The sequence below is a fragment of the Leopardus geoffroyi genome, chromosome B3 (genome assembly GCF_018350155.1).
Source record: "Leopardus geoffroyi isolate Oge1 chromosome B3, O.geoffroyi_Oge1_pat1.0, whole genome shotgun sequence".
In the NCBI taxonomy this organism is placed as follows: domain Eukaryota; kingdom Metazoa; phylum Chordata; class Mammalia; order Carnivora; family Felidae; genus Leopardus; species Leopardus geoffroyi.
In genome coordinates this window covers 142,811,701-142,830,615 of record NC_059337.1, presented here as the reverse complement: position 1 = coordinate 142,830,615, position 18,915 = coordinate 142,811,701, and the positions used below count along the sequence as shown (strand labels likewise).

The 18,915-nt window shown below is 45.9% G+C and overlaps 1 protein-coding gene and 1 long non-coding RNA gene across 18 annotated transcripts in view; one reads left to right on the top strand and one right to left on the bottom strand.

Moving 5' to 3' along the window:
* The window catches only part of WDR25 (WD repeat domain 25), a 141,325-nt gene that overhangs the window by 15,660 nt on the left and 106,750 nt on the right, over positions 1 to 18,915 (bottom strand). The window lies entirely within an intron of this gene.
* Positions 14,954 to 16,728, top strand: LOC123584321. The gene is made up of 2 exons (XR_006705317.1): positions 14,954 to 15,260; positions 16,674 to 16,728. It is a non-coding gene; the product is annotated as an uncharacterized LOC123584321 (long non-coding RNA).

Sequence of the window (18,915 nt, the reverse complement as noted above, 5' to 3'; positions counted from 1 at the left end):
AAATGTTACAGAAGAAATAACAGCAACTCTAAACAAATTCTTCCAGGAAACTGGGGAGAAAGGACAGTCCCCAATTCATTCTATGAGGCCAGCATTGCCCTGATATCAAAACAAGACAAAGATATCACCAGAAAAGTACAGATCAGTATCCCTTTGAACACAGATGTGAAAATCCTGAACACACTTTAGCTGACAGAATCCCAAATTATATAAAGGGGATAATATACCATGATCAAGGGGCACTTATCCCAAGAATGCAAGGTTATTTTTAAAATCTGAAAACGCTACTGAGAAAATCCACTATATTAAGTACATATAAGTATATATACTTATATAAGTATATAAGAACAACATATTATCCTTTCAACAGATGTGAGAAGAGCAACGGACAAAATCCAACGCTCATTCACAATAACAACTCTCAACAAACTAGGAACAAAAGGGAAGGTCCTCAAATTCATAGGGGCATCTACAAAGCACATGGCTAACGTATGTAACTGTGAACAAGAATGAACGCTTCCCCTCTAATACTGAGAACAAGGCAAGGATTTCCACCCCCACCACCTCTAGTCAACATCCATCTAGAGGTTTAAGCCAACACAATAAGCTGGAAGGAAGGAAAGGCAAGGCAGGGAGGAAGAGATGGCATCCAGATTGGAAAAGAAGAATTAAAGCCGCTTTTATTCACTGATGACATGATCATCTTTGCAGAAAATACAACAATATCTACAAAGAAGCAACTAGAACTAATAAGTGACTTAGGGTTACAGAATTCAAGGTGAATACACAAGTATCAGTGTATTTCTATATACTAACAACATACAATCAGAAACTGAAATTTTATTAACTTTTTGAAGTTTATTTATTTTGAAAGAGAGAGAGAGAGAGAGAGAGAGCGAGCGAGCAGGGAAGGGCCAGAGAGGGGGACAGAGGATCCAAAGCGGGCTCTGTGCTGACATCAGAGAGCTCAATGTAGGGCTCAAACTCCCGAACTGTGAGATCGTGACCTGAGCCAAAGTCAGACACTTAACCAACTGAGCCATCCAGGCAGGCCAGAAACTGGAATTTTAAAATACTGCTTACAAAAGCATAAAAATATAAGTACTTAGGGATAAATCTAATAACAATGTGGAAGAGCTATACAGTGAAAACTACAAGACACTAGTGAGAGAATTAAATTAGATTGAAATAAGCAGAGAAGTAGTCTATGCTCATAGACTGAAAGACTCAAAACTGTTAAGAATTCAACTCTCGGGGCGCCTGGGTGGTGCAGTCGGTTAAGCGTCCGACTTCAGCCAGGTCACGATCTCGCGGTCCATGAATTCGAGCCCCGTGTCGGGCTCTGGGCTGATGGCTCAGAGCCTGGAGCCTGTTTCCGATTCTGTGTCTCCCTCTCTCCCTGCCCCTCCCCCACTCATGCTCTGTCTCTCTCTGTCCCAAAAATAAATAAACGTTGAAAAAAAAAAAAAAAAAAAGAATTCAACTCTCCTCCAACATTGATCGGTAGATCAAATACAATATCGTTCAAAGTTCAAGCAGGCCTTTTTGTGGTAGAAAATTGACAAAGTGATTGTAAAATCGAAATGTAAATGCAAAGAACCTAGACCTGTCAAAACAACTTTGAAAAAGAAAAAAAAAATGGGAAGACTTATACTACCTGATTTCAAAACTCATCAGATTACAATGAAAATAATGAGAAGGATTAAAATAAGAAAACAATGGGGTACTGGTGTAAGGATCGACCAAGAAAGAAACGGAAGAGAAGAGACATTACAAAAATAGATCTACACATATTTAGTCAACTATTTTTCCACAGTTATAAAGGCATGGGTATTGCTTTCAACGAATGTTGCAGGAATACTGAATATCCACATGCGAGACAATGAATTTCCATCCATACCTCGTACTATGTACAAAAACTAATATGAAATGGACCACAGACTAATATAAAGCCCCAAAGCACACAAACTCCAAAAGTAAATGCAGAAGCAAATCTTTGTGGCCTGAGATTAGGCAAAGTTTGCTTAGCTATGACACCAACAGCATGATCAGAGAAGAAAAACACTGAGAAATTAAACTATCAAAAATTTTAAAATCTGCTCTTCCAAAAAATGGGCAAAAAATCTGAACAGACATTTCATCCAAAAAAATCTATGTATACAGATGGCAAAGAACTTCATGAAAAGATGCTGAACATCATTAGTCGTTTAGGAAATGCAAATCAAAACCACGGTGGGATGCCCTACACTCACTTCAGAATGGCTAAAGTTTAAAAGGTTGATCATAGCAAGTGTTGGCTACGATGCAGTGCAATGAGACCTTCACACAAGGTTCACAGGAGTGTAAAATAGGGCAACCATGTGGAAAACTGGAAGTTTCTTTAAAAGGTAAACGTACACCGGCATATGACCCAGTCATTCCAACCTGATATTTATCCAATGTCGTAGTCTGCTCAGGCTTCCATAAAAAAGTCCCGGCAGCTGGGTGGCTTAAACAACAGACATCTGTTACCTCACAGTTGTGGAGGCTGGAAGTCAAAGAGCAAGGTGTCAGCACGGTTGGTTTCTGGCAAAGCCTCTCTCCTTGGAATGAAGACTCTTACTTCTTGCTGGGTCCCCATGTGGCCTTTACTCTGTGCAGCCCAGAGAAAGCTCTGATGTCACTTCCTTTTCTTTTAAGGACACCAGTCCTACTGGATTAGGGCCTGACCTTTATGACCTCATTTAACCTTAATTATCTCTGTAAAGGCCCTATACAGTCATATTAGGGGTTACGGCTTCAACATGTGAAGGGGTGGGGACACGATGTAGTCCATCGCCGCAAAGAAACGATGACGTGTGTTCACAAAAAGGCATGTACGTGAATGTTCATCGTAACTTCATTTGTAACAACCCAAAGCTGGAAGCAACGCAACATCCATCAACAGTAAACAGATAAACGGTGGTATGTCCTTACTGTGGAGTCCTACTTATCAATAGGATGGAATAAACCAATATTTGTACACACAGTAACATGGATCAATCTCAAAATAATTATGCTGAATGGGGGAAAAAGACACACAAAAAAGAGTACACACCGTATGACTACATTTACACAAAAATTCTAGAAAGTGGAAACTAATTTTCAATGACAGAAAACAGACCAGTGGTTGCCAAAAGATACGTAATGGAGGGACAGGAAAAGAAATTACAAAGGAGCACAAAGACGTCTGAAGATGATGGATGTATTACTTCATTTGACTATAGTGATGGTTCTATGGATGTATACATATATCAAAACTTATCACGGTGCATACTTCAAATATGCAGTTTAAATGTATGTCTATTATACTTCCAAAAAGGCATTTTCAAAAAGGGCTCACATGGAAAAACTGAAGGCAAAATAAAGACTTTTTTGATAAACAAAAACTGAAATGATTCACCACTCGGAAATCTGTACTGCAAGAAATGTTAAAGTAAGTTCTTCAAACTGAACTAAGGGTACCAGATTGGTAGCCAGATCGACAGGAAAGAAAAACAATAATAAGAAAAGAAAAGAAAAGAAAAGGAAAGAAAAGAAAAGAAAAGAAAAGAAAAGAAAAGAAAAGAAAAGGAAAGAAAAGGAAAGGAAAGGAAAGGAAAGGAAAGGAAAGGAAAGGAAAGGAAAGGAAAGGAAAGGAAAGAAAAGGAAGAGGGAGGGAGGGAGGGAAGAAGGAAGAAAGAGAAAGAAAGAAAGAAAGAAAGAAAGAAAGAAAGAAAGAAAGAAAGAAAGAAAGAAAAAGAAAGAAAGAAAGAAAGAAAGAAAGAAAGAAAGAAAGAAAGAAAGAAAAGGAAAGAAAGAGGGAGAGGGGACAGAGATGAAAGAAAGAAAGAAAGAAAGAAAGAAAGAAAGAAAGAAAGAAAGACAAATGAAACATAATAAATAAATAAATAAATAATGAAATAATGAAATAATGCTAGGATCAATTTGAGGCCAGCACATTTGATAACTTAGATGAAATGGGCAAATTTCTTGAAAGAAAAAAGTTACAAAAGTGACTGAAGAAGAAACAGAATACCTGAATAGCCCTATATATACATTTAATGTTTTTCTGTAATTCAAAATCTTCCAACAAAGAAAACCCTGGGTCCAGATGTCTTCACTGGTGAATTCCATCAAACATCAGGGAAGAAATAACACCACTCCTACATAGACATTCAGGAAGTACATGACGACAGAAGATTTCTCCACTCATTTTTTTGAGGCCAATATTAATCTCACAACAAAACAAAACAGACAACACAAGAAAAGAGTATAAGCCAGTAATTCTCATGAACATAGATACAAAATCCTTAACAAATTATTAGCAACTAGAATTAACCATATATTTAAAAAAAAAAAAAAACAAAAACCATCATGACCAAGTAGGGTTTATCCCAGAAATACAGGTTCATGCATTTCTTTTAAAAAGCAATGTAATTCAGGGGTCCCTGGATGGCTCAGTCGGTTAAGCGTCCGACTTCAGCTCAGGTCATGATCTCACGGTTCGTGGGTTTGGGCCTCGTGTTGGGCTCTGTGCTGACAGCTCAGAGCCTGGAGCCTGTTTCAGATTCGGTGTCTCCCTCTCTCTCTGTTCCTCCCCTGCTCGTACTCTGTCTCTCTCTCTCAAAAATAAATAAAGATTTAAAACAATTTTTAAAAAATCAATGTAATTCACCACATTAAATGAATATAGGCAAAAATACAGATACGACAAAATCACTTGACAAAGTTTAACATTACTATACGATAAAAACCTTCAGAAAACTAAGACTAGAAGGTAACTCATTTAAACTGACTTAGGATCTCTACCCCAAACCTCTGACATCATTCCTAATGGCAAAAGGACCTTATGCTTTCCCCATAAGGTCAAGAACAAGACGAGGATGATCACTCTCACCACTTTTATTCAGTGTTGTAATGGAGGTGCTAGTAATTGCAGTAAAGAAAAGAAAAGAAAAGAAAAGAAAAGAAAAAAGAAAGAAAGAAAGAAAAGGGAGAGAGGGAGGGAAGGACAGAGACAAGAAAGAAAGAAAGAAAGAAAGAAAGAAAGAAAGAAAGAAAGAAAGAAAGAAAGAAAGAAAAAAGAAAGGAAAAGGGAGAGAGGGAGAGAAAGAGAAAGAAAGAAAAGGGAGAGAGGGAGGGAAGGACAGAGAGAAGAAAGAAAGAAAGAAAGAAAGAAAGAAAGAAAGAAGAAAAGGAAGGAAGGAAGGAAGGAAGGAAGGAAGGAAGGAAGGAAGGAAGGAAGGAAGGGTGGAAGGGTGGAAGGAAGGAAAGGAAGGAAGGGAGGGAGTGCATACACACTGGAAGGAAACTGTAAAGCTGTATTACTCACAGATAATGTGATCATGTATGTGGAAATTTCTAAGTCATCTATGAAGAAGCTATGAGGACTAAGATGTGAATTCAGTAAATTCACAGGATATAAGGTTAAGAAAGTTAATAGTATTTTTATACGTTAGCAATAAACAATTGAGGGCGCCTGGGTGGCTCAGTGGGTTGAGCGTCCAACTTCAGCTCAGGTCATGATTTCACAGTTCATGGGTTCAAGCCTCACATTGGGCTTGCTGTTGTCAGTGTGGAGCCCACTTCAGATCCTCTGTCCCCCTCTCTGCCCCTCCCCCACTCACACTTTTGGTCTTTCTCAAAAATAAACATTAAAAAAGAGCAATAAACAATTGAAAAATGAAACAAAGTAAAATTCCATTCACAACAGTGTTCAAAACTATGAAATACTGAGGAAAAAATTTAATATGGTATGTGCAACATCTAAACACTGGAAACTACAGAACACTGCTCAGAGAAAATAACGAAGACCTAAATAAACAGAGAGACGATATGCTCATGGATCAGAGGACTCAATATTGTTAAGATGTCAATTTTCCCAAAACTGATCTAAAAATTGGGACACAATCCTAATCAACATACCAGCAGGCTTTTTCTTTTTCTTTCTTTCTTTCTTTTTTTTTTTTTTTTGTAGCAACTTGCAAAATTGAAATGGGAACATAAAGAACCTAGAAGGGCCAGAACAATTCTGAAAAAGAAAAAGTTGGAGGGCTTGCACTTCCAAAATCCCAACACTGCTATAAAGCTACAGTAAGCAAGAGAATGTGGTCTCGGTAAAAGGACAGACATAGCAAGCAATGGGGGCAGAACTGAGAACCCAGAAAGATAGCCGAACTTACATGGCCAGCTGATTATCAGTCAAAGGTCCCAAAACAGTCTAATTGGAAAGGAATGTCTTTTCAACAAATTGTGCTAAAACACCGTAGTCCACATCACAGTAATACAGGAAGAAACGTTACCTCATACCACATACAACAATGAACTTAAAAGGGACCACAGACCTAAAAGTACAAGCAAAGTGTGAAATTTTTATTTATTTTTTAAGCAATCTCTACACCCAATGTGGGACTCGAACTCATGACCCAGAGATCAAGAGTCACACACTCCACCAACTGAGCCAGCCAGGTGCCCTGAAAGTGTGAAACTTTTAGAGTTAGTAGGAGAGAAATTTTACAACCTTAGAGTAGGCAAAAATTTCTTAGATAGAACACAGAAAACTATGGAAGGAGAGAAAATCATCCGAGAATGTACAAAGACCTAAAACTACTACTCCTTTTCCTTTTCCTTCATCATCATCATCATTAAGTGGGCGAATGATTTGAACGGACCCTTCACAAAAGAAGATCTTCAATATTCAAACCCACAAAAAGATGCTCAACATCACTGGTCACCAGGGAAGTAAAGTTAAAACCACAACCAGACGCCATGCACGCTCACTACAATGCGGGAAATGGGAACGACTGACAAGGTAGCGAGTGAAGCTCTCCTACACTGCTAAGAGCAAACAGTTTGCCAATTTACTGTAAGTTTACACATCCACACAGCGCACCACTTAGCAGTTATACTATTTACCAAGAGAGATGAAAATATATATCCACACAAATACTTGCTCAAGGATTATCAGCAGCTTCGTTTATTAATAGCCCCAAACTGGAAACAACCCAAACTGTCCACAAGCAGTTAACGGATAAACAAATGGATAAATCCATATTAGAGAATACTACTTGGCAATAAAAAGGACTACTGACACAATATGGATGGACATGCTAACTGAAAGAAGCCAGACTCAACAGAGTTCCTGCTGTAGGATTCCACTTATATAAAAATCCAGAAAGGGGCGCCTGGGTGGCGCAGTCGGTTAAGCGTCCGACTTCAGCCAGGTCACAATCTCGCGGTCCGTGAGTTCGAGCCCCGCGTCAGGCTCTGGGCTGACAGCTCAGAGCCTGGAGCCTGTTTCTGATTCTGTGTCTCCCTCTCTCTCTGCCCCTCCCCCATTCATGCTCTGTCTCTCTCTGTCCCAAAAAAATAAATAAATAAACGTTGAAAAAAAAATTTTAAAATCCAGAAAAATGCAAATTGCTCTTTAGTGACAGAAAGTGGATCAGTGGTCACTTAGGGGATAAAGTCCAGGGAGGGATTTACTGCCAAGGGGCAGGAGAGAACTTCCGGGTGACAGAAATATTCAATATCTTGACTGTGGTGGTGGCACCATGGATGTATACATCCGTCAAAACTAATAGAATTGTGCACTTTAATGCATGGCAGTTAATTATATGTCAGTGATACTTCAGTAAAGTTGATTTAGAAAAAAAAAAAGACACAAGAGTCAGGGGGAAGGAGTGGGGGGGGAAAAGATACACTCACCAAATATAGGGCAAGTACTGGAAAGATAAACACAACTGACTGAAACATACCAAATATGTTACAAATCCATGAGCTCATAATGACACTTAAAAAAAAAAGCACAACAAACAAAAGTAATTTAATACTTCTGCGGAATGCTATGGAAAACTCATTATTTTGGAAACTTACAAATAAAGGAAAAGATAGCCTTCCTCCTGCCTTTCCTGTCCTCAGGGTAACTGAGTTTAGGAGTAAAGCTTCCCTCAGAGAAGTAGTCCAGTATTTTGCAACGTCTAATGAATGCATACATCAACGCAATGACCGTTAGTAACCACTAGGACCATCAGGTAAAAGCTAATGGGACTTACTAATGGAGGCACCAGGCCCACAACACCTGAGCCCCCTGACTAATCACAGCGTCACTAAAAGTGGTTCAACCAGACATTAAGTACCTCCTGATGGAAGTAGGCACCACTACCTACGAACTGTTCTTGCCAAAAAAAATTTAACCTGAATCTGATCAAATTTTTTTTTAAGATTTTTTTTAATGTTTATTTACTTTTGAGAGACAGACAGAGACAGAGTGCAAGCAGAGGAGGGACAGAGAGAGAGGGAGACACAGAATCCGAAGCGGGCTCCAGGCTCCAAGCTGTCAGCACAGAGCCCCACTTGGGGCTCGAACTCACGGACCGCGAGATCATGACCTGAGCAGGAATTGGATGTTTAACTGACTGAGCCATCCAAGTGCCCCTGATCAAATATGCCTGAAAAAAAGGAAAACTTCCCTGAATGTTATCAAGTCTCTGTCTAGATCCTTGCTTAAAAAAAAAAAAAACCAAGCCCTGGACCAGCACCATCTAATAGACCTGGGAGTTTGTTAGAAATGTCTCTTCTCTGGCCCTACTCCAGCCCCACTGAGTCAGACTAAAAGCAGAGCAGAAGCACCGCGATTACCCTGTGTACATCACCATGCAAGTTGCACCGCTGCAACCGTAACCATCAGTTTGTGAGACATACAGGGAACAGAGGAATGTGATAAATGACACCACAGGGGATGCAATAAGGAAAAGGGACGACCAACCAACTTCCTCCCCTGTAAATAAGTTACAAGGAAAACAGAAAAGGAAACTCCTACATTAAACAAGACTTGAGAGCTTTATCAACCAAACGTTCAGATCCTGATTTAAACAATGTGACTGTGTCAAAATGTTTACAATTATGAGGCAATCAGGGAAATCTGAATATGGATTGGATATTTGCCTATATTAAGGGATTACTGCTAAATTGTTAGAGGGGACAATGCTATTATAATACTTCTTTTGAAGTCTTTACCTCTTAGACAAAAGTATGCACAAATGAAATGATAGCGTTTCTGGGATATGCTTCAAAATTACCCAGCAGTGAGGGCTGGAGGGAAGAGACTGCTGGGAAAATGGGTATGATTATAGATTAAAGCTTGGCTGTAAATGTATAATTATTGAAACAGGGTGCTGGTTGCATGGAGATTCATCAAGAGTCTCTCCACTTTGGTATATATTTAAATGTTTCAGTAATACAAGGTCCTTTTACAGTGCTCTGTGGGGAGGAGAGAGCTCCACTAAAAGTAGCTCTTATTAGAGCCAGCCAGGCCTGAAGTATGCAGAGTGGGGACCTGCTGAAATCAAGCAGTAGGTATGGAACAGACACAATTAAAGTTGAATTACGGCTACAGCAACACACATCTGTCCTGTTCTGTCCAGAACCCTGTCCCACGCTGCTAACAGGACCCCAGTGGTCTTCAGAGGCTCGGGCTGAGTTGTCCAGGCTGGAGGCAACGCGTTGGGTAATGAGACTCTGGAGCTTGGCAATTCTCCTACCTAGGTGCCAGTGGTTTCTATAGAAACCACCAGAGAATGATATTTCAGAGAGCACAAAGCGTCTCCACTGGCCTCCACAGGCTTTGTTCACACTTACCCATCAGCATCTGAGATCCAGCCTATCAAAGCAGGCCTCATGGCTCACTTTTAAAATAGGTACAGCTCATTATGAAGCACCTGCTCTCAAACGTTTCCAAGGAAACAGAGGCCCCAAGATGCCCCTCTCTAAATTCATTAGCATTTAACACGCCTTAATGAGGCTTAAAGATGGCGTGCTTTAATAAGCATGCGCTGAGGGAGGACACCTTTCCCTGTTACACTTAGGGATGACTCATGAGCTGGCTCCAGCTCCCAGAGGGCCAGCCTAGGCTCCAAGCCTTCCTGGAAGGCAGCATCGGGAGGACTAGGCATCTGCATGGCTGGGAAGGGCTCCCTGTCTCTAGCGCCTCCCTTGGGGTGTTCAGGTCTGGGCCACGACTTGAAAATGGCCAGGATTAGGGCACCTGGGTAGCTCAGTCGGTTGAGTGCCTGACTTTGGCTCAGGTCGTGATCTCACGGTTCGTGAGTTCCGGCCCCACGTCGGGCTCTGTGCTGACAGCTTGGAGCCTGGAGCCCGCTTCCGATTCTGTGTCTCCCTCTCTCTCTGCCCCTCCCCGCTCATGCTCTCTCTCTGTCTCTCTCAAAAATAAATAAAACATTAAAAAAAAAAAAAGAAAAGAGAAGAGAAGAGAAGAGAAGAGAAGAGAAGAGAAAAAAGGAAATGGCCAGGATGAAAGCCCTGCATTGACAGGCTAACCTTGTTTCCTACCCCTCCACTGCCATGCGCGTGCTCTCTCTCTCTCTCTCATACTCTCTCATTCACACACCTTCAGCCACACCGACTCCTTACCATTCGCTCGTCTGTCAAGCCCTTTCATGCCTTTGCGTATTCTTTATGCCTAAAATGCCCTACGTTGATTTTACTGTCTAGAAAGCTCCTATGTATCCTTTATTTTTTTTAAATTTTTTTTAACGTTTATTTATTTTTGAGACAGAGAGAGACAGAGCATGAATGGGGGAGGGTCAGAGAGAGAGAGAGGCACAGAATCTGAAGGAGGCTCCAGGCTCTGAGCTGTCAGCACAGAGCCCGACGCAAGGCTTGAACTCACGGACTGCGAGATCATGACCCGAGCCGAAGTCGGCCGCTTAACTGAATGAGCCACCCAGGCGCCCCTCCTATGTATCCTTTAAAACCTTCTGCCAACCAAGCCTCCCAAGGAGATGCATGAGCTCCTTCCGGGGGCCTTTCGTCACCCCTGCACGGCAGCCCTCATCACACCACACCCTAAGTGCCCAAGAGTGTCTGTCTCCTCCTCAGGGCTCAGGGCAGGGATAAGCCTCATCTCCTGAATCCCATGGCCCCTTGCCACCCAGCAGGTATTCAGTAGGTGTCTGAAGGATCCCCTGAACTCAATCTAAACCAAGCAGCTTGAGGACACTGACGGGAGTCAGCAGGTGAGGAGCAGTGACTTGTCTCCAGGCCGCTGGCACCCCCCCGACCCCAAGACAGGGAGCTGACACTCACCACATGGGGCCTCAGCCGAGCCTTTCCCAGGTAAACCCTGGCTGGGGGGCAGGGTGGGGAGGGGGGCTCCATACAGACCGCATCACCAAGCTCAGCCCCTTCCTGACTGATGGGGAAACTGAGGCCCAGATCATGAGAGCACCACATGCAGGGGACTCACAAGGGCCATCAGGCCTTTTCCCCCAAGTAGTGGGTGAAGGGTGGAGGGGAGGTCTGTGAGACCGACCTTCAGAAAACTCAGAGAGGAGGAAGGCACCATCTGTTCAAAGCTGTGCGGGAGGGCGAGGGCGAGGACCAGCGCGGCAAGGGGGGCCTCTCCCTGAAACTCCTAGAACTACCTGCGGCACCTTACTGGGTCCAAGCTGAGGCGGAACACACACCCACGGGCAGCCTTCCTAGCAGCCCGAATCGCTGAGCGGGTTAGGGGGAGGCAGCTCCTGGGCCTCAGGCCTGGGGGGAGGGTGCTCTGAAGGGGACACCTGGAGAGAAGCAGCCACTGTGTCTTCCTCTCCAGGAGCCCCACCGACCACCGCTGGACAGGTCCTCCGTCTCTGGGGCTGTCTGCTGGCCAGGTTTTTGGGGAATCACAGGCAGCCCCTGGGACAGCTGCCAGGGCGCCCGGGGCTGGGGTTCCCACCACGGCAACTCCCAAGGTCCTGCTTTCAGTCCTTCCCCCACGCTCTGAGCACCCGTACTCATGAGGCAATAATTAATTCATTTCTCTCTTTTAAAAATTAATCAAAGACGAAGGGGAATGTATATCTGAGGAGTCTCCGATCAGCCTGAGAGGGCCCGTGTTCCCACACTGGGCTAGAACATCCTCGGCCAAAAGCACAGCGACGCCACGCTGCGGTCACGCGCACTGCCGGGCTAGGGCAGGGGCGGCCCCCGCTCAGCCTTCAGCACCGCCGAACACAGCTCGTGAACGCCAGCTCTCACCGCCTCGTGGGGGGCACAGCCCTGTGCTGGTCATCATCTGACCATTAAGTGAACACCTACTGTGCGCCACGCAGCTTACCAGGTGCTTGACACGTGACCTCACTTCGTCCTCACGGCAAGGGGTTTGGGATTAGCGGCCCTGACGTGCCGACAAAAAACACCCAGGCTCAGAGAAGTAAAGCGGCCTCCTCGTGATCACACAGCTGAGTGGGGGCAGGGCCAGCACGACACCCCATCTGCCGGCCACACGGGGGCCAGCACAACCACAGGCTGCCCCGCCAGAGGCAGAGAGTAGCTGCTCAATTAGTGTCTGCTGAATCCGAAACGGATCTGAACATACCCACAGAGAAGCCGTCACATTGGAGACTGTGAAATTTTAAATTACGGATACAGAACACTCGGGAAAGGAAGAAAAGCAGAAAGAGACAATTACATACGTATCCATGTTGCTGATCCTCTCAAGTGAAAAATTGCTTTTCCTCACTTTACAGTGGAGCCACGAATTAAATCTGGTTCTAACGATGCAGCCACCACCAAGGGTAGCCCAGCCCTGCAGAGTCTGGGCCCCTGGGCCCATGGCCTATGAGCACCTCCTCCAGACATCCCCAACACTCAAGAAGCAAGGGAGGGTGGTGCGTGGGTGGCTCAGTCAGTTAAGCCTCCAGCTTTGGCTCAGGTCACGATCTCGCGGTTCACGAGTTTGAGCCCCGTGTTGGGTTCTGCACTGACAGCTCGGAGCCTGGAGCCTGCCTCAGATTCCGTGTCTCCCTTTCTTTCTGCCCCTCCCCTGCTTGCTTGCTCTTTTGCTCTCGCTCTCTCTCAAAAATAAATATTTAGAAAAAAAAAAGGCAAGGAGGGGCAGTGCAGAGAGGCTCAGGCCTACTCTGGACAAGCGATGGACGGTGTGGACATCCCCCACCTAGCCTCTAACACCAGATCATGCCCTGGCGACCCTAACCAGGGGACTGAGGGGAGGGGGTCTACATCTCTGACGAGGCATGGGAACCAACAGAGGCCACTTCGCAGCACACTGGCCTGGGGCTGGGTTACAGAGAATGCCCCGTGCCCAACACACCTCCATCTGACCATCACCTCTCCCCCTCTTCTCACCCTCCAAGGCCAGGGTGGTCCTCACCCAGACAGGCCTCTGGAAGGAGTAGAAGAGATGAGCTGGCCTACCTCCCAGGCAGCCAGTCCCTGGCACGAGAGAAGGAGGAGGGGAAGGGCAGGGCCTCCTCTTGGGCGCAGGCAGGCCTGGGAACACACAGAACCAGAGCAGGGTAGACAGGAGAGTGAGCAAGCCACCCGCTCTCTGCTGGCACCTTCTGGGTCCCCACACCCATGAGCATACTTGGAGACCAGCAGGAGCGGACCCATCTGATCAGGACCCTCAGTGAACACAGAAGTGGTGAGGGGGAAGCCCAGAGCCGTGGCATCTGCCCAGAGGACGGCAGACGAATCTCAGGGATCCTCTGGGAAGAGCCAGGGCCTGGGCAGCACTAGGGGGAGGGAGAGGGGGAGGGGGAGAGCACTGGGCCCAGAGCCAGAGCCCAGGACCTGCCACTGGGGTACTCTGGGCAGGCCACTACTTGCCCTTAGCTCTCACCTAGGGACAGGCATCCCTGCTGCCTGCCTGTGTTGTTAACAGGGCCACACACTCTGCTTCACCCTACTGTGCAAAGTCCCTGTGGCCCACAAACCAAATAGCTGCACTTAGTGGGAGTGGATGAGAGAGCTCTGTACTGACAGCTATCTGACACCTGGGGCCCAGCAATCTCTTCCTACAAGGAAAGCCACCTTCTCTGAGAAGCCCCTCCTGGTCTGCCCTCAGAACCACCCACCTGCCCCCCAGTGGGGACCCCATTTCCCAGGGATGGTAGTCCATGAGAACGTAGGCCCTTGATTTGAGGCCTGAGGCTCGGGTGACTGGCTGGTCTCAAGGGCTGAGGAGGGCAAACCAGAGCACAATGGACTGTGTCCCCCGAGACCAGGTCCACAGCCCAGACAGGGGCCCCAGAAAGGAGCAGGCCTCACCGTCCTGGCCCTCGAGCCCACTTCCTTCTGTCTCATGAGGTAGCAGGCCCTGCTCCCTCAGCCATCCCACTTTCTCCCTCCAACCCTCTGCGTCGGCTCATTGGCTCTGTCCCAGGACGGAGGTAAGTATGCCTAGGCCTCACTTATGCTAAAAACAGGCAAACTAAGGCACCAACCTTAGGTGCCTCAGGGTGAGCAGGTAATCCTCCCTGGAAGGGAGTGGGCAGTGGTACCCAGGACCTAAAACCATGCATACCCCTTGATCAATTCCGCATCTAGGGATTTACACACAGAGATGCCTTCGGGTTGTAATAAAGGAAACACTGGAAATATGATAAATACCCAATTACGGAAGATTGGTTAAATACATTATAGTATACTGGCTAATTATTAAAAATTATAGCATCCAAAAACTTTTCAACAATGCAGAAAACGCTAATGATACATATTAGGTTGGGAGAAAATTACATAAAAATGTAAATACACACATAAAAAAACTGGAAGAAAGGAGACCAGCTGTCAGTGGTGGCTGCGGCCGAGTTGGAATCGAGTGAGCTACCTTCCCTGTTAACAGTTTTCCATTTTCCAAGGAGGCTACAAAAAGCACGTCGCTTTTGCAATCGGACAAGTGTGTAGAGAATGAGGCCCCCTCCCGCTCTTGAGCGGGGGGTGCACTTGTGTCCCCAGGTCACACAGACCCTCCGGCAGCTGGGACGGCCCCTCCCCCGCCTCTCGCAGCTCAGGACGCAGCTCTCTGCCCGACGTCTCTGCCTGACTGCTCCTTCACAGATTCCTCTCCTCCTTCTTCTTCGGAAATAATTTACCTACTTTTTTTATTAAGAGTTACGACCAACCCATAGCAAACAAGTCATACGGTCTGGGAAGGCGTGAAGTCCTCCTCCCCCACCACCACTCCCACGCCAGTGCTGGGAGCCGGGGGCTGCGGGGAGGGCTTGGGGCAGGCCCGGTGCTGGGACCAAGGCTACTGAGGGAGACGGGCGGGGCTGTGCAGAGCCACCGGCACCTGGGCGGGAGGCTTGGGCCTGCCCTGTAGGGTCAGCAAGAGGTCCAAGTAGAAGGAGAACGTGCCCGGATCTGCGTTTCCAGAAGATGCAACCTGCTGCAGGGTAGAAGACAGAAGAGGGGGGCAGTGAGTGGCACTGGTGGCACCAGGAGACAGGGTGAGGAGCAGTCCTGGGGCGAGGCCGTGGGGACGGAGAGGGAGCGGATTTCGTCAGGCTGGGCAGCAGAGGGGAAGGGGCAGGGCCACCCCTGGCCCATGGGACACCCTGGGGCGTATTAGAAAAAGACACCCCTTGGGTGGAGACCACCCCACGCCCAGGGCATGGGTTGGCCAGCAGAGCTTAGGCTGGATCCCAGCCCCAGCGCCCCCTCAGCCAGGAGGCCGTGCACAGTGAACAACATGCACAACTTCACATGTCGGCCCCAGAAGAGGAAAGCGCAGGGTATCGAGGTGGTGGGGGGAGGGCAATCCTAAAGCTGCCACTGAGGTTTCTGGCTTGGTCTAGAAACCTGGGAGGATTGCGGGGCCGACAGCTGGGCACGGGGTGTTTCCTGTAGCTTCTCCGAGTCCTGTAAACTAAGAAGTCCTAGGCGTGGCAGGTAAGTTCAATGAATAAATGAATGAGGTGAGACAGATAATCAGACCTTTTAAAGAGAAGGTTTAAATCAAAGACTATAATTAAACACTGGGAAATTTGTTTGATGTAACAAGGGCACACAGAGGGTGAGACGAGACGTCCACCCTTCATTTCCTCTCTGAACACAACATAATGAGTGGACCTCTCGGCACAGCCTAATCACGGGACGCACGGCGGCCTCCTCTCAGCACATCCTACCTCCCTTCTTAGCCTGCGCGCCAGACCCGCTAACAAGCACCGGGCGGTCTTCCTTCAGGGTAGTCAGGCGTGGCTGCGGCTGCCAGGACAGTCTGTCCACCAAAAGGGCACAGAGGAGACCCGTGCGCTTAAAACAGCATGGCCATTGACACCACCTTGTACCCTCCGACCTGTTTGTCAGGGCATTGATTTGGGTCATAAAAACCTTCCTAGAGTCATAAAATCTCTGCGGAGTTCAGCCGCAGATTCACAGTAACTTACTCAAGAAATCCTGCCTGAGCCACTGGCCCCGTGCCAACTCCCAGGAGGTCTGGGGGTGCCACGCTGGACAAGACCGTCATGTCCCCCAGCTCTCACGTGGCTCACGTCCCAGTCGGGGGACGACAGCGAGGGAGGGAGGGGCCGTCCAATCCACTGGGGTTTGAGAGAAGCTCCTGGAGAGGAGGCACTGTGGTGGTTGCAGGACAGGTGGCACCCAGCCAGGGAAAGAGGGGAAATTCAAGGCCAAGAGAAAAATATGCTCAAAATCTATGTGGGGGCCACGCGGGAGAGTAAGCCCACTCTCCAGTGTGTTTCCCCACTGATTAAAACTACAACTCCGCACAAAATGCAAAAAGCAACTCCCTGAAGACAAAGTAAACAAAAGCAGACACTGGGAGAGGGGTAAGAACATGAAGTGACGAGCACAGAGGCAAGCTGCCATTTTCTGTCTCTTTTTCTTATTTTCTCTAACAGCTCTGACCTGAGAGCAGGCCCCCAGTGGAGCCCTGCTGGCAGCTTCAAAACACGAGAAAGAAAAAAAGAAAAATGATAGAACCAAAAGGAGAAATACACGAATCCACAGTACGGTTAGGGACTTCAGCGCTCCTCTGTCAATAATTGAAACAACAAAGAGACAAAAACCCAGCAAGGATAGAAGAAGTTGTCGAACAACACCATCAACTAACTTGACCAAACTGTCATTTACAGAACACTCCACCTGATAACAGCAAAGTACACATTCTTCCTGGGCAGGCGCTGAACAAAACAGACCATATCCTGGGCCATAAAACTAACCTTAACAAATTTAAAAGGACTGAATTCAGGGGTGCCTGCGCAGCTCAGTAGGTTAAGCGTCCGACTTCAGCTCAGGTCACGATCTCATGGTTCGTGGGTTCGAGGCCCACGTCAGGCACTGTGCTGACAGCGTGGAGCCTGCTTGGAACGCTCTCTCCCCCTCCCTCTCTCTGCCCCTTCCCCACTTTCTCCCCCTCTCCCAAAGTAAATAAAAAGTTTAAAAATACATAAATAAAAGGACCGAATTCATACCAAGTATGTTTTCTGACTATAACACAATTAAACTAAACATTCATACTAGAAACAGATCTGGAAAATCTGTACATGTTCAGACACTAAACAATATACTTGTAAATATCGCACAGGTCAAAGAGGAAGTAAAAATAAAATTAGAAAATATTTTGAATTGAATGAAAATTAAATACCACATATCAAAATTTGTGGGATGCATGCTTAGAGGGAAACGTACAGCATGAAAATGCTCATATTAAGAAAAACTTCCTATCAATCATCTAACTTCCCACCTTAGGAAATTAGAGAAAGAGCATATTAAACCCAAAGCAAGCAGAAGACAATAAAAATAAAAGCAGAAACTAATTAAGCTGAAAACAGAAAAAACACAGAAAATCAATTATTTTGGGGCACCTGGGTGGCTCAGTTGGTCAAGTGTCTGACTCTTGATTTCGGCTCAGATCATGATCTCATGGTTTGTGGGTTCGAGCCCCATGTCGGGCTTTGCACTGACAGCATGCAACCTGCTTAGGATTCTCTCTCTCTCTCTCTCTCTCTCTCTCCTTCTCTCTCTGCCCCTCCCCCCCCAAAACAAATAAACAAAAAAAATCAGTTTTGTTGAAATGATCAATGAATCTTTAGTCACACTGACTAAGAAAAAAAGAAACACAAGAAAACATAAAGACCAATATCAGGAATGAAAGTAGAAGACAGAATCTAATAAGAAAAGACAGAACCTGAAAGGTAATAAAGGTGCAACCATTCTGGAAACCATCTGGCAGCTTCCTGCATGGTTACCTGTAAGGCTACCCCGTGACTCAGCCATCTCAGTCCTAGGTAGGACCCGAGAGAAACGAAAACAGACGTTCACACAAAAACTTGTAAATGGACGTTTGTAACGGTATTCATAGTGGCCAAAAGACAGCAACAACACAAATGTCCACCATCTTGCGAACAGACAAACAAAACACGGCGAGCCATACGATGGGAATAGTATCTAGCCATAAAGGCAGAACGAAGCTCCGACTCGTGCTACCACGTGGTTGGCCCCTGAGAACATGATGCTAAATGAAAGAAGCTGGCCACAAAAGGCCATACGGTGTGTGGTTCTGTTTATATAAAATTCCTGGGATGGGCAAATCCACACAGAAAGCTGGGCTGGGGGTACGGGACAGGGAGGACACAGGGGGGTGAGCGGTGACCTCTAAAAGCACAGGGTTTCTTTCTGAGGTCATGAAAGCATTCTAATCTGTGGGTGGTGGTTGTAGAATTCCATGAATATACTAAAAACTAATGAACCGTATACTTTATGTGAGTGGGTTGTATGGTGTGTGAACTAGACCTCAATAAAGCTGTTGCCCCCAAAATGTAATAAGTATTTAAAGTATATTAAGACAGAAATAATTAGAGCATCAAACCTGTGATTTTTTTGGATACTCTTAGTGATGGCAAGCTAAAATATGTTTTCAAGTAAAAAAATGTGAACCAATTGCAATAAAAGTATTCAAATTTTAAAAACCTCGACAAGAGGTGTTCTGTGTAACACAGATTATGTTAGTGGCAAAATGCATTATAAAGGACTCATAAATTAGAATTACATAAACGTTACATTTACACAATCAGTACAGGTGCAGAGTCTGCTTTATATTTTCTGATACACCCTACTGCATTTTGAAGGGCAGAAGTCATC